Source organism: Ahaetulla prasina, chromosome 13 (genome assembly GCF_028640845.1).
Source record: "Ahaetulla prasina isolate Xishuangbanna chromosome 13, ASM2864084v1, whole genome shotgun sequence".
Lineage (NCBI taxonomy): Eukaryota > Metazoa > Chordata > Lepidosauria > Squamata > Colubridae > Ahaetulla > Ahaetulla prasina.
The window spans coordinates 20369006-20385263 of record NC_080551.1 but is presented as its reverse complement, the minus strand read 5'-3'; the positions used below and the strand labels follow the sequence as shown (position 1 = coordinate 20385263).

General features: G+C 41.5%; 1 protein-coding gene across 6 annotated transcripts in view; it reads left to right on the top strand.

Moving 5' to 3' along the window:
- ZNF609 (zinc finger protein 609) overlaps positions 1-16258 on the top strand; it is a 72559-nt gene that overhangs the window by 929 nt on the left and 55372 nt on the right. The window contains exon 2 of one of the 6 annotated variants that reach the window (XM_058155713.1): positions 5932-6133. The exons of 2 other annotated variants lie outside the window; for them this stretch is intronic. The gene's annotated coding sequence lies outside the window, so the exon portion shown is untranslated. Of the gene's footprint in view, positions 1-162; positions 469-5931; positions 6134-13783; positions 15198-15234; positions 15525-16258 lie in introns of those variants that run through there. 3 more of the 6 variants (XM_058155716.1, XM_058155712.1, XM_058155714.1) reach the window with 3 other exon arrangements.

The window sequence follows — 16258 nt, the reverse complement described above, 5'->3', positions numbered from 1 at the left end:
GCAGCCTTGAAGAATGGGGGCGAATAGGGGCGGAGGGTGCTGGGGGTGGTCTTTCCTTTTCGGGCGTTGGTGCAAGCCCGGGGCTTGGATGGAGGGCTTGTTCAGAGACACGTGTTTTAAGCGGTGGCGTTTTGTGTATTTCGGCTTTTTTGGACACCTACCTTAAGTAGGGAAAGTGTAAATTGCAGCCCAAGTTTCTGCTCATGGGAGGGTGTTGTAAAGATAATTGTTTAGCCAGAGGATTGAGCTGACTCCTTGCTTGTCAAGGATCATGAATGGGTTAAGGAATGGGGTTAAAAAAAACAAAAAAAACAGTTGCATGGAAGAAGTTCTTAGTGGATACAGCTAGTCCTTAACTTACAACAGTTGGGTTAGTGGCGGTTCAAAGTTATCGGCGCTGAAAAAGTGACTTGTGACCGTTTTTCCACATTGACAACCCTTGCAGCATCCCCGTGGATCGAAACACAGGTGCTTGGCCGCTTGTTTCTTATTTATGACGGTTGCAGTGTCCCAGGGTCATGTGATCACAGGAAGGCTTTGGCGGCCTTCCGACTGGTAAAGTCAATGGAGAAACCAGATTCACTTAGCATGTTACTAACTTAAAAAAAAGCAACGATTCACTTAATTTTGTAATAAAATGAGGAGGCAAAACTCAATTAACAAATGTTTGATTTAGCAGCACAAATGAGGGGCCCAGTTGCGGTCGTAACTTGAGGACTATCTGTGGTTAATGGCAGGATTGTTGTAGGTCTGATGCCATAAAGTCCTGCTGGTGCTTCTGGTGTCTCGCAAGACTCCATAGAATCTCAGTGTCCTGAAAGAGTTGCCTTATCTGAAAGTTATGCTTGAATGTTGGCGTATGAGGAACCTAATAGCATTCAGGCCTGGTTTCTTGTGGGATATTTCTAGCCAGTCTGGCTGCCTCACATGGTACAGACCATCCTTCTGCCTTTGAAGAGTTCCTGAATCTAGAGTGAGAAATGACAGCTTATCAGTAGTGCCCTCAATGGGTTGAAGTAAAGGCTGTTTTAACAGTTGCGGATGGTTGTAGGAGGAAATGAATGGGTAGGTTGAAATGTTCTGCTTGAGCCAATCTGGTTGCAGCTAGCTTTATTTATTTATGCCTACGTTTGGGATTTATTTAGACTGGTTATTTGACTCGGGAACAAATGCCTTTTGTCAGGGTTTGCTTCCGATATATAAGAGCTGTTCCTCTGAAGCTGAATTCTCTCTTTCTGTATCTTATCTCCCATCAACCACTATGTGATAGAATTAAAAGCTCTACTTTTCCCTCTCAGAAGGACAGGTGTATATTATAGGACAGTGATGGCGAATCTTTTCAGCTTTGAGTGCCCAAATTGGAATTCATGTTTTTGGAGCCCCCCAGAAACTCAAAGACGAGCTGGTCTTCTGGTTTTGGATGTGCGCATACACACTAGCCACCTGGTCTTTGCGCGTGCTGGAGCACCGGAAACCTAAACACCAGCTGGCGACGGCGCACATGCCCACAGAGAGGGCTCTGCATGCCACCTCTGGCATGCGTGCCATAGGTTCACCATCACCGTTATAGGAGTTCTGTTGTAACTGTTATAACTTCTGATGAGTTTCAGAAACTTAAAAACTTTCATTGGTCTGCTTTGGGTCTCACCCGTGATACTACAGTACCAGTGCTCTGAAAATGGTTTAATTTATACCAAGTCCTGTTTTGTGATCTTAGTTTAGATTACACTGAATCTTTTAGGCCTGCATGTGTTGTAAACTGCAAGGAATTCTTAATCTTTAAATGTTAATGTACTGGAAAATACATCCACAGCTATCTCCAGCAAACCACTTATCAGATTAAATCTTAGGAATAGTTAATAGTTCATACTTTGTTTTGCTCTTTTGATAGAGGTGCAGGATCTGCACAAACAAGTTATTACCTCAAATGAGTAACTATTTGCTCTGTGTCCTACCTCCGCAGTGCAAACCTGATAGGAACTAAGTCCTTAAATTTTTGAATTTCTGTACAAATAAATAGGCACAGAATGTCAGTACAAGCAGTAGCTAGTACTTTTGTTCAAATACTGTTTTTTGATCTGCTACAGACTCTCTTGCATAATTATAGATGACAAGCAATCTCAGTGGAAATCCTAAGGAATATTTTTAAACTCAATCTGTCAACTAGTTATATTATTTAATATTTTATAATATTAAGATTTCTTAGGTTTATTTTCTGTTAATTTTTTAATGTGTCTCAGTAGTGTTTTACACAATAGTCTTTTGTTTGGTATTCTGAATATTCTTACTAGACTTCCATTATGTTGAATATTAATAGAGAAATGAGCATTTACAATATTTAATCTTTTTGTTAGTACAGTAATATCAGAAGGTTGTACTATTGTTTCATGTTTTTCTCATTGTGTGAAATGAGAAATCAGAGACTTTAATGTCTAATAAACATACAGATTCTCTTGACAGGTTTCAGTTTTCTAAGATAAAAGTTATAATTTCGACACTTGAAATTACACTTGAAAAAACAATGTTCAGGGATTTTGCTGCTGTTTTCGTGGGATGGATAAGTGCTATCTTTTGGTGAAAGAAATCAAGATTTATAAAGAGTGAATGAGAAATAATTTCATCTTTTGACTGAAAGCATAAGATTGTTCAGTCCTTGCTGTTTTACTACTTTTGTTTCAGTATGTTTGTATTTTGAAGATGTGTGGGTGACAAACGCTTCTCCAGTTTACAAATATTATTTCACTTATTCAGATCTCATTTTGCAGCAGCACAGTCTGTTTGCTAAACAAACTGCTGTGTGATTAATGTGCAAAAAAAGGTACATTGCCCACATCATATTCTGCTTTCTCTCAGAACTTTTCATTTCCCCCACGGAATGAATCAATCTGAATATTTCAAAGGTAGCTAATTCATACTCTCCATAACAGGAAATGATTTGTGGACCAGACACAAGGATTCAAGACCAGCTCACACCTGGAACATCATCAATAACTTATCTGAAATAATTTTGTTCCTGTCTTTCTTTTATCTTTCTTGCTTTATTCTTCATTTCTTCATTGTTTTTTCTTGTTTTTAATGTTTTATTTGTGAAATTTGGGTAACATATGCATTTGAATAAATAAATAATACACTTCAGAAGTATATCAGACAATGGAATAATGTGAGCAGACCATTATTCCAGAGGAAATAGAGAATAATTTGGAGAGAAGTCCCCTTTTACGCATCCTTACTTGTGGTTTAGGAGAATGCATGCAGTCGGTTGTTAAACTAAAAATCAGCACATCAAAATCTGTCCTGAAAGCATAGAAGCACATGTGTAAACCTCTGTGTGTGCATTTGTGTGTGGGAATAGAGTTGGACCGGAACTTTGGTGCGGAGAATAATAAATTCTTGCAGGTAAAATTCTTTGTACTAAAGAACGACCGTACTGTGTTGAGCCTGTTTTTTCCTCTGCGGCTCTGGTTGTTGCAAACCTGGAATACTTGCTGATTCAGGTGAGCAGCTACTGAAAGATTGCAGGGAAGTGTGTCAAAAGAAGCATTTAGTTGGTTCTGTAAATAGTTTTGAGCTGATGCTGGGGGATTTCTGAGCCTTGTACAGGCAGGTGGCAGCTTAGCTAGGTTCAATTTGTTCATACTGGTCAACTATAATAGTTGGCCTGTCTTTGTGCTTATTCACCAGAGAACTGGTGCTGTGTGAGAGGCCTGGGCTTGGAGTCAGATCACTGTATGGCAGCTGCTTTTGTTTCAAACGTTTTGTGGTCTTGCTCGATCTTTGTGAGCCTGCTACTTTTGGCAGAGAATGAACTCATCTTGGGAGATTCATAGAATTATTCTAGACAGACATTTCCAAGCTTTTGAACTTCTTTATCCAGAGTATGCGCATTAAGAGCCTCTGGTTACACAAACACCCAGAGATGGTATCTTCTCCTGCCGTTTAGCCTTAGTATAAAGTACAATTTAGTGACTGGCTTTAAAAGTCAGTAAATCAGCATAATTATATGGATTAATAACACATAATGGTAGGATGCTAAAGTCTAACTAAAACTGTTTTCACTATTGAAATTAAAACAAGAGATTAAAATCTGGTAGTAAATAGTGTCATATAAATTACATGAGATGACAAGACTAAAAATTGGTTCCCCCCCCCCTCCAAAAAAATCTAGTCTGATACTAACAGAGGCCACATGAAATTACAAGATTAAACTATAAAATAACAGATTAACATAGATTTTACAGGGATTATTTAATGTTATGCAAATCTGTAAAACCTTAACACAGATCTAATTGTAAAAATGGTTCTTAGTTCTAATATTAGGACTATAAAGTTCCAATATAGCTACACAATGTAGATGACAGACCAGAGGGAAAAAACACTTGGACTAAACAAACTTAAAAATAATTTCTAACTTTATTGTAATTTATAATCTAGATTAAACTATAGGTTTGCTTTATTTTATTCAGTCAAAGTTGTGAAAGGGAAAAAGAATGCCTAATACAAACAAATTGCAAAGAAAATCCAGGTAGCAAAATGGCAGTTAATTTTAACCATAAGGGTCTACCTTTATAGAACCTGTAATACTATGAAATCTTATAAAAAGAAGTTGGCACAATAGGAGTATTGTCTATATGGATATATGTTTAAAAGAGGTGCTAGGAGTAAACGACAAGCATCCCAGTAGCAGCCCACTGATACGCATGCCGCTGACTCAGCAGCTCTAGAAAGGCATGGATATAAGCTTTTATTGTACGGGATACCAGCAATTTCAGAGAGTAAAGCACTAGAAGAGGCCAAAGAAAACCACTAAAAGCATAAGGCAGAGCGAGAATTTTAGTTGGAGTTGCAACTAAGTAGCAATGGATCTGCTAAAGTCATTTTGTTATATCAAATCCCATACAGGTTGGTTTTTTTTAAGGGGGGAGCTGGAGAAAGGCTGCAACCTTTTAGTTTTGATTCCAGTGAAATTATCCTCCTGGAGTGAAGTTGCTCATGTAGCGTTAAGGGGACTAGACCTTATGGATGATATATCAGCTTAAGCCATTCCACTAGTCTGCTTTGCCAAATCTAAGGAGATGAAGCCAGCTTTCCTTTACAGCATTTGAAATGCACCAAGAATCACTAAAATCAACTTCGGAATTTTAGACTGTACTTTCCCAAGTTGCAGACCTTTGTTTTATTACAAGCAGCCGCTTGATAAGATTTGTTAATGGATATGCTGTCCTATACAGAAACAGCCTGTGCTCCAGTGGGGCCTCAAGTTATACAGGAAAAGTCTATATCTAAGTGATGTTATCTTCCAGTTGAAGTTCTCATTAGATAATTGCAGTGCTGTGAACCGGCCAAGTGCCTCACCCAGAGAGTAGGCATTTTGGTTCAGAAAAGGAGCCACATGATGGTAACTCATGCTAACTGGTGCCACTGTCAGGGATCTTTTTTGGCAGCACCAGGGAGAATTTCCAGAGGCTTTTCAACCAGTCTGCGAGACCCCATGGAATGGAAAAGAAACCGCTCGCTCTGGTAGGTTCACAAAACTTCACAGTTTGCAATCTGGCCTAACATCCATGATGGATAGAGGTGTGGCACTTTGGCCCTGATAATTATTCAGAGCATTGCACAAAGAGCAGAGATAGCTGAAAGAGGAGATAACCAAGGTCTGTAGAAAAGTCAAGCCGATGGCAGATGTGCAAACAGAACCATGTGACCTCCGGGACCTCAGTGTAAGCCAGATTGTAGTTTCAGCAGTCTCACGGAAACCATTGCTCCAGACCACTATTGTGAGCAGAATTTACAGAAAAATGTCTGGGGAATTGATTGACCTGATCCTAACTGAAAATAAGGCCAATAGTAAGGCCCTATCAGCAGCAGAAACAACATAAAGAAGAAAATAGATGCAGCTAGCTTCTTATTTGCCCCTTTGCCTTTTCTTCCTAGGTTGTTTCACTTAGAAGTATGCATTGGAATACTCAAGACAACATAGGAATTAGGAGATGTCATAGATCATGTATGGATAATCCATGCAATAGAATATGTTCCAAACCAGGAAGGAAGCTCTGGCTTGGTCTCCGTTCTTTCCAAGCCACCGAACAGGTTCATCAGACAGTTGACCTTCAGAATGGAGACTTTGATGACTAAGGTTAGAAGCCTTTATTCCAAACAACTGACCAGCCTCTATAACTTTTGGTGATCATGCTGAGAATGCTGATAAGCCTACCAAAAATTTCTCAGATTTGTGTACATGGTTCAGTTTATCAGGATCAGATCATGCCTGCCCCCTTCAATCTGGTGTTGGAATTTTTAACTGGAGTGATGGCATAATGGGCACCTGAGGGCTCATTAGGTTCATATTTTACCCCTGTTTGGATGACCTTTTCATCACAGTTTCCTCAATGGAAAAATAATTGAATTAGCTTAACTCCAATTCCTTAGAGATTACAACTTTGTGATAAACATAAAGAGCTCCCTGGTTCCCTCCAGGTGAGTAGACATCTGAATAGATGATAGACCTGAAAGTGGGAAGACTCTTCCTATCTCCAAAACAATCATTCAGGCTACAGAAGAATCTAACATGAGAAATGGTAGATTACAGAAAAACCACCCCTCATGTTCTTGGCAAGACCGCAGGGAGTAAATAACAGCAGCTCAGAACATAGTCTTACCCCCACATGTTCATTCCAGACTGCTCCAGTTGCTTCTGCTCTCATTACAGGAATAGATAAACCTCTAGGATCCGAATAACTCTGATAGTCCTGTGCAGGGGGCAGATCCCTGACGTGATTTGTAGTAATTTATACAACCCGCCCACCCCAGTATAGTTCTCAAGAGCCAAACAGAGAGAAGATAACCATAGATTTCACCTGAGCAGGATGAGGAGGTCATTTTGTGTCTCGGTTTAGAACCTGTGGCCCAGTCTAAGACTTTCCTTCTGCCAATCAGTTGCTCCGAGATTCAGGCAGTGTATCCTTGTGTATTGTTGAACTCGAAGCATCCAGTGAGGGGAAAGGATTTCTCACGAAGGATGGACAATACTATAGCCAAGTCTGGCATCAAACACCTGCCCTCCCCCCTTGAGGTCATTGGGCCTTTTAGAAGGAGGCAAATCACTTAATGAGGTAAGCAAAAAACCAGGTAAACAGTGAACACAGCTGGCTCAGCCCCCAGAGTTATACCACAGTCAGAGCAGACATTTTACCCAAAGGTTTTTCCAGAAGATAACAGAGATATTCAGTTTATTATTGATCATCTTATTTGCAACAGAGAAGAGCAGGCAGGTGAGCCATTTCTCATTTTTCCATGATGTCAGAGCAGAGGAGATAGATGATCGGCTAATGTCATGGCCAGAGGCCATTTGCTCTAGACTATTTCACTGGCATAGATCGTGTCCAGAATAGCGTAAAAGATGAATCTTCTCAAGCCATGAGTAATTGTGATCATTGCCTTCTGGCTCAGGAGCCTGTACTTCTTCTCTGCATGGATGTCAATAATTAAGAAATGGCTATGGCTTCCTTTGGCCAAAGCAGAATCGCTGAGGAGGGAGCCGTTTTTCACCCAAACCAAAAATGACCTCCAGATTGTGCTTGGAAGTTGAACAGGGGTGCTTAGTGAACCCCAGTTTTCAGATTTTCGTAGTGAAGATTATCTGCTGGAAAGATACAGCAGATGATCTGGCAAATGTTTGACTGACAGTAAAGGAGAAGGAATCTAGAATACTGGAAATTCTGGGGTTCCTATAAGGGGATCTAGATAAAATGCTGGTATCAAATACCCTGACAAGGCAAGCTGCCACCATTCAAATTATACTTTTGGATGGGTAGGGAAAATTTATTTCAGGTTACCAGGCTTGTGTGCCTTTTCTCAGGGGGTTTGGCTTTTATTTCTTGCCCAGTTGTTCTCCGTTTCTCATCATGGGATTTAACATTGGTCCTCAGGATGTTGACCCCAATTCCTTTTGAGCCAATTAAGCATATCTTTATGAGCATCCTGTTTGGAAAGCAGCCTTACTGATGGTCTTAGCCTCCGCTAGGCAGCTTAGTAAACTGACAACCCAACCCCTATCCGTGCAGGATGACCTGCATGTGTTCCATCAGGGAAAAATTGGTGTGAAGACCAGATCCTGCCTTTATATGCAAGATAAATTTTAAGTTTTTTAAGAGCAAGATAGTTTGTCTATCTCCTATAGAGCAGGCAATCTAGGGAAGTGAGTTTCTTATTCTTCTATTGGCAGATGGGTTAAGGAGTCCATCATGTGGGCTTGTAAGTTAGCAATAAACAGTTACGGGAGACTTTATTGCTATCTCCATTAAGGGAATACCAGCCTTATAGCCGTATTGGCATGGATTCCATTAGTAGAGAGTTGCAAAGCTGCCATATAGTTAGAGTTGTCTGCCTAAACATTAAAGGGGTAGGCATTGGCAAATACATACTCCCTTCCCCCCAACTATAATAGAGCCCATTCTTGCAGTTCTACTTTCAGAAGCGACCAAGAATGGCACTTGGATTTAGTATGAGATTCCTTTCAGGCACAGTCCCACCCTGGTAAGAGCCTGTTCTTCAGGTCATCTGCCCAAGTATTTGCTGGAAGGATCTTGTTTCATGTCAAACAGTGAGCCTTCTGCGTTCTGATTTTAAGCCATAGAGAATCACAATGCGTGCTGTGAGCTGTTTGTTGAATAATAAAGTGTTCTGTTTATACTACCTTTTGGCTGAAGTCAGTTCATGCAGTTGAGAAGCTGGGCTTAATCTCCTTGGGATAGCTGCTGCTGCCTTTTTTTTTTTTTTAAGCTAGAGAAAACGAAATTAAGCCTTTCATTCCAAGTCCATCTTTAGTGATTAGAAGGACATCTCACAGAAAATGCAAGTGTTAACTTACAGTAGAAAATATCATGAGGTCTCAGGGCAGTGTTTTTGTTGGCATTGACAGTTTTCCTGGGTTTTGCTCTGACCCTCTCAGCCACAGTGGAGTGAAAAGCTATTGTCAGATGGCTAAAGATAAAAAGGAAATCGGGCAGTTACAAATACCAGTTTGTTGTGCGCATTGTCTTTGGCCATTTTTATATTGCAGGTACACGCTTGATATTTAGAGCAGCTGTTTAAGCTTAATTAAAAAATATTAAACATCTCTACATCCCCCTTTGAGAAACTGAAGTGCTTCATGACATTAAAAGAAAAATCAAAACACAACTGTAGTTAAAAGTGCAGGATTCTCATGTGTTTTAGCTGTCTCAAACTTGTTTTAAAAATAGACCATATTTAGAAATCAAATGTTTAATTGTACCTTTATGATATTACTTGGTTGTATAAAAGTAGCCAAAATGGGTACTGAGTTGTTTAATAAGATGAGCATTTTTTTCATGGTTTAAATATTGATTTTTGTGCTGTTTTACTGTTCTGTCCCGATTGCTGTTTATACACTGAATATGAAGATACATTAGGACTGGGTATGTTCTTTTGTATACATGAAAGAAATCCATATTCTGCTTTCAGAATAAACCATGCTTATTAAGTTAGCAACTTAATTTACTTCATATGCATATGTGTTTGCTTTATAAAATGTTACTTTATAATATTTTGCAGAATGGAAAAAGAATATGTGCCTTGGGGCAATGGGACAGTAGGAATAAAACCTGTGGAAAAAGAAAAGAAATTAATGTTACTTTATACAAAAACTCTTCATCTACGTATTTTTTAGAGTCGTGTCGTCTGGTTCGTTTTCTCTTTTCCTGTCATTAACAAAAGAGGAAAAGTGTATATTTTAGACGCATGGTGTATTTTTTTAATACTTGCTCTATTTCATTCTATGGTTCTCTTGTATCTTTTCAAGTAAGTCTTTCTTTGTATCAAACACGTCTATAAACAATACCATCCGTCTTTCTCCCCCCCCCCCCCCGTGTTTTAGACATTAAACTTATTTCCAAGACATCATTGGTTCAGTTACACACATGGGGAAAAAAATCTGAATTGTTTTTATTTTTCACGTGCTAATTATTTAACTAATGCATTAAGTAATTGGGGGCTTCCTACAGTTTGTAATTGTTATGTTTTAGTCATATTAACATTGATTCGGTAGCAGCCGTGCAAAAACAAAGAAATCTTACATATCATTGGTATAGTGCACTGATGGCTAACCTTTTTGCCGTGGCATGCCAAAAGCACGTGTGTACATGCGCCAAGCGCACGCATGGACCTGCATCCATAATGCAATGTGCATGTGACACCCCCCGCACTTCCCCCACTCCCATGCATGTGCGACTCCCCATGCTTCCCCGCCCCCTGTGCATGCACTCGTGACCCCTGCGCTCCCCACGCATGCACACACAAGCCCTCCGCACTCCCCTTCGCACATGCACACAAAACTCCCCACACTCCCCCACCCCCGTGCGTGCGCACGCATCTCCTGCATGCACCCCGCGCACGCGCAGCAGACCCGACAATCAGCTGGTCAGCGGGAGATGCGTGCGCAGGTGTGGTGGAGCTAGGGTGGAGCGATGGTTTGCATCACAGCAGTGGTGAAATCCTCCGTGGATTACCACCAATTTGCTGCCCGCACATGCGTGGTGCGTGCCAAATGCGCAATGTGCACACCCATGTGTACAGTGCACGCCAAAAGCACACTGCGCATGCATGCACAGTATGCTCAGAACGCACGCTTCTCATGGAAAAAGGAGGCTTGGCAAGATAAGTAAGCGAAGCGGTCGAAGTGCTGTCCCGGTGCCTGGAAGCTGTACGGGTCTGGATGGGGAGAAACAGACTCAAGCTCAATCCCTCCAAGACTGAGTGGCTGTGGATGCCGGCACCCCGATTCAGTCAGCTGCATCCGCGGCTGACTGTTGGGGGCGAGTTAGTGGCCCCAAAGGAAGTGGTTCGCAACTTGGGCGTCCTCCTGGATGGACGGCTGTCCTTTGATGAACATCTGGCGGCCGTCTCCAGGAGGGCTTTTACCAAGTTCGCTTGGTCCGCCAGTTGCGTCCCTTCCTTGACCGGGATGCCTTATGCACGGTCACTTACGCTCTGGTTACATCTGGGTTGGATTACTGCAATGCTCTCTACATGGGGCTGCCCTTGAGGTGCACCTGGAGGCTACAGTTAGTCCAGAATGCGGCTGCGTGAGTGGTAACGGGAGCCGCTCGTGGCTCCCACGTAACACCACTACTCCGTAGCCTGCACTGGCTTCCTGTGGTTTTTCAGGTGCGCTTCAAGATTTTGGTTACCACCTTCAAAGCGCTCCATGGCTTAGGACCCGGGTACTTACGAGACCGCCTGCTGTTACCTTATGCCTCCCACCGACCCGTACGCTCTCACAGAGAGGGTCTCCTCAGGGTGCCGTCCGCCAAACAGTGTCGGCTGGCGGCCCCCAGGAGTAGGGCCTTCTCTGTGGGGGCATTGACGCTCTGGAACGAACTTCCCCCGGCTTACGTCAAGTGCCTGATCTTCGGACCTTCTGTCGTGAGGTAAAAACACACCTATTTATTCAAGCGGGACTGGCATAATAGTGTAAAATTTTAATTCGGGGTTTTATTAATATTTCTAAAATTTTAAAACTAAATTTTAATTATCAGCCTTTTTGTAATTTGCTAGGTTTTAAATGTTTTAATTGTATATATTCCGTGTTTTATCTTGGCTGTACACCGCCCTGAGTCCTTCGGGAGAAATTTAAATATAAATATAAAATTTAATAAATATAAAAATTTAATAAAATAAAATAAAAATAAATAAATAAGTAGAAGAGTGGGGAAGGACAACTGTGCCATGTGATTTAGCTTGGCTAGAAAACAGCATTTTCCTGCCAGCGCGGCAAAGTTGATCATCAGAAATACTAGTTCAGGCGAACTGGTAGATTTTTAATTACCAGTTTGCCCAAACCAGTAGCTTTTTTTTTACTACCAGTTCACCTGAACCGGTAGTTTTTATCACTACCGGTTCACCCAAACCAGTGCAAACCGGTAGCATTTCACCCCTGCATCATGGGTATAGTGCACTTAATTCACATATGTGGTTAATCCAGTAAAATAGATGTCTTTCATTTCATTGCAATGTGGGAGGGGGTGTCCACACACAGTTGTCATGTTCTCCATTCTATCAAATGAATGAGAATCCTACAGGTATGATAGTCAGGAATGGGGATTCTGTTGCAACGAAGAGGGTAACTTTCAGCTTCAGGGCGAAAATTGTTTTTTCCGCTGCAGTTTTTACTTTCTCATATCATGACAGGAGAAGATGACAAGTGCAGGTAAACAGTCTACTATTACATACAAAGCCCATCCATCTCCTTCCAAGTTCCAACATGCCTCACTTAATTAGTTGTTGAATGAATGGAACTGCAGCTGTTAGCCAACATAGCAATCGTCTTTTATGTCTAGAATCTGGTTTGGCTTTATTGCTTATTTATTGTCTTCCCTGAAGGCACCAAGACATCTCGAACTGCCCATTTCTGATCTCCCTGAAGAAACCCTCAGTTCAGCCTGTCTACTGCCCACCTGTAGTGGGGTTGAAAGGAGTGAACAGGAGCTTTCATGGACATACCTGAAGTCACCATTCACTACTCTGCAGGCTAGCATTTTAACTGTTGCTTGTGGCTTATTTCTGCTTATTCTATCTTTGCCCAGGATGTTTTCCACTTGGCAATACTAAATAATAATAAGCCATTATTATAATTGCTTTTCCTTGGATGCTCAGTGGCAGGGAACAGGCATTTATCTTTAAGCCCCATAACTATGCAAAGTGTAACTGTGAAGTTATAACTGCTATAAAGAAGACTAGAATACACTTTTTTGTATTTTTTCTTTCTTTCTATTTTTGACTTGTCAGTAATACATATGAAATGGTTCTGGGTGTCCTTGTTGTTTACAAGGTGAACATGAGCCCACAGTGTGATGCAGTTCTTAAAAAGGCTATCTTGGGCTACATTAACAAAAGCATTAGAGTCCAGATCAAGCGGTGAGTTCTCATTTGCTAGGGATGAAAGTGAAGTTACATTCCACTGATGGTTCCACTAAGGTTGCAGAAGATAACCTGCCTAAGATCTCTTCCCTTGATTCCTTGACGTAGCTTCCTTCTCTGAGGAGAGTGGAAATGATGTAAGCTGGTTGTGTGAACACAGCAGCATCTCCATTTTGTTAATTTGATTACATGTTATTATATCAAAATGTAGCCTTAAAGTAAGAGAAGATGAAGTATTTTGTTTGTTTTCCAGTCATTTAATTTCAGAAATGGCAAGATGGGTCCATCTTGAGGGTCAGTTTATTAGTGGCTGTTATTGTGTAAACTTGAATAGAGGGTGAGGGTTGTTTAGAGAAGAGGGATAAGAAAACAATGAGGAGTACAAAACACAAGACCCACCTTGTGGGACCAGATCAGAATTCTTCATTTAGCATCCTAAATCCAATAAAGGCCGACCAGATGCTCCCAAGAAGCTCACAAAAAGGGAATCAAAGCAATCACCTTCCCCTTTGTTGTCTTCCACTAAAAAGCATTCAGTGGCATGCTGCCTCTCAATTTGGAAGTGTCAATTAACCTTCATGGCTAATAGAGTTTCATGCTCTAAATATTCTTATTTAGAGCATTCTGTTCCATTAGGTTCTTGGGTGTTCATGAAATACACAACTTAGTTTGAAGCAGCCACAAAGGAGAACTCCCAAGATTATATGTACAATGCAGAATGAAGAAATCTGCCGTATGGGATGAGCTGTCATTTAAATTGCTGTCTCCCCAGCTGATAGCTAGAAATGTTGCGATCAATTTAAGCTAAAGGCATCACATCTTCAAACATTTGAACAGAAAAAAAAGTATTTATTAAATTTGTTTGCCATCCATCTCACCACAATACATGAAGTGCACATTTGTACTGGAAAAAAACCCCTAATAAATTCAAGATCCAGATTGTAAGATAATTTAGGCAAGTGGAAACCTTCTTGGGCATAAATAAGACATTTATCCATAAACCTGTTATTACCATATCTGATCTTTGGGGCAATGTAACCTATTGCCTCCTGTATTATGATTATGATTTTAAAACAATTAGGCTTCTTTTTCAGATCATACAAACTGTTCTGAAGTCTTGCTATTTATTTGGTCTCTCATTTACAACAGTGTCATATAGTTATATATATACAAAGGCATAACTCAGAAGCAGGCTTTTGGACGTATTTTATAACTGTAGTTATTTGCGTCAGAAAAGCATTACCCCCTGACACAAAGTAAACTTGCCTTTTTATTACTTTTTAAGTACTCTCTGCTCCACCTTGTATACCCTGGTGGTAATCCATCTGTTGTATGCTACAGAAATTGTCATAAAGAGTGAGTAGAGTACAATCCTCTGTGTGGTTTTGTTTGGACTTTTTGATGTGTAATTATTTCTCAGATGAGAAGCTGGATAAATAATGACTCAGGTGGGCCTTTCGTAATTACAACAATTTTGTAAGATTATTCTAAGTCACGGACAGGTGTGAATAATCCCTTGTGGACATTTCATCTTTTATTTCAATCTTGCTTTTCCCCTTGTACATCCCCATCGTTGTGGCTGGGCATCCATATTATAGGCAAGGCCAAGAGATTGGGGGGGTGGGGTGGGAGTTGCAACAACACATTTTTGTAGTCCAAGAGGGATCTGCCTCAGAAAGAGAGAAGCGAAGGCTCCCCGCCTCCCCCTGCCCAGCAGACAGTTCCTTGAACGAAAAGCAGCGAGTTAGGAAGCTCCTTTGTGCAGATTCCTTCATCTCCTTCTGGCTGCCAGCTGGCTTTCATTCAACATTGTTTTCATCGCTGGAGAGCGAGCGAGCGAGAGCAACATCTTAAAAAGGAGGCTACAAAAAGACATGGGAGTTGCTGAGGGAAAAAGGAAAAAGAGAGAGAGAGAGAGAGAGAGAAAGAGAGAAAGGCTCGACCTAAACAAAGCAGCTGGAGAGAGCCGGGCTCTGTAGTGTGAGGAGCTCAGAGTGCAGCAGCTTCTTCCTCTGCCAAGCGAGATGCATCCCCCTGAGTTTCTTTAGTCAGGAAACAAAAAAGGAGCCTGTGTCGAGGTGGTGGATAGAGGAAAGCCGTGGGCTGGCTGCCAACCCCAGGATGACGGGAGGAGCGACCCTAGAATACAGCAGCAGCTGCTCGGGCTTCCACAGCCATCTCCGGAAAAGTAGGCACGTAAGAGGCTGGATGGGGTTAACGGAACAAGGTCCCAGGTTACGTGGAATTATTCTGGGCCCTCCGAGGTAGGTCTGTTACAATTGTCGGAGGAGGCAGATCCGTCTCAAAAACTGCTTTGTTCTGCTCTGATTGCTCTCACTTGTTTTCCTGAGGATCGCCTGGAGCCAGAAACGCACACAAGCTGGCTTGCTCTGGCCCTGGAAAAGACAAGGCAACCATCTGAAATCCCGTGAGCCTTGGCCAAGCTCTGGAGCTGCGGTTGCCTGGTGCTGGAGGTTTTCCACCGTTTCTGTTGTTCCTCAGCGATGGCATTCCTGAAAGTTAATCAGGTTGAAAATTGCTGTGGGTAATGTCTGGAAGCAACTAGAGTTCTGCAGGCTTGAATGTAGCTGGTAAGAGGCGTTCTCTTTGTATGTGGCTGAAACTGCTGGTGGGATCAATCCATCTCTCGGTGTCACATCGTTCCCAGTTGGCTTTTCTTTGCCTCTTTGCTTCTCCGCCAAAAGGTCAGCAGTAATGCAGGCTGTCGTGATCAGCAAGAGAGCTGAAACGGTGTGAAAAGTCAAAATGAGTATTTACGAGGCCTGATAGAGGCGTCTTAATAGAGGCCACGATTTGGAAGTCAACTTTCAAGTTGCTCTTCCAGTGACACGACTCTTTCTTGGAATGCAGATGCAGTCGGTGGTGGTTTCGTGCAGCCTTTAATGAAGTTAAATTATTTATGTCTGGCCCTGCATATGGGTGGTTTTCCCAAGTGAGAAGCTGTCTCTCTCAGTATTTCTGTTCCAAGACTTCCCTTAGAATCCTGTTGGAAGGCTGCCAGTTGTACAAGTGAATACATGCAGTTTCTGCCTTGCACGGGTAGAATTCTGCATGGCAAGGAGGAAATGGAGGAGAATTCCTTTGCTTGGACTTGGATTTTTTCCTCATTTGATATCCGTAATTTCTTGGGGTTTGGATGCTTATTTCTGTTTTCTGTACTAGACGTTCTGGAGGGGCAATGTGCCACAAGCTGCAGGCTAAGGTACAGTAGGATAAATAGGATGTATCATTTCAGACATCTGGCTGAATCCACAGTGCACAGATTTTATTAAGTTACATTTTCCAGCTATAATTTTCAACAAAA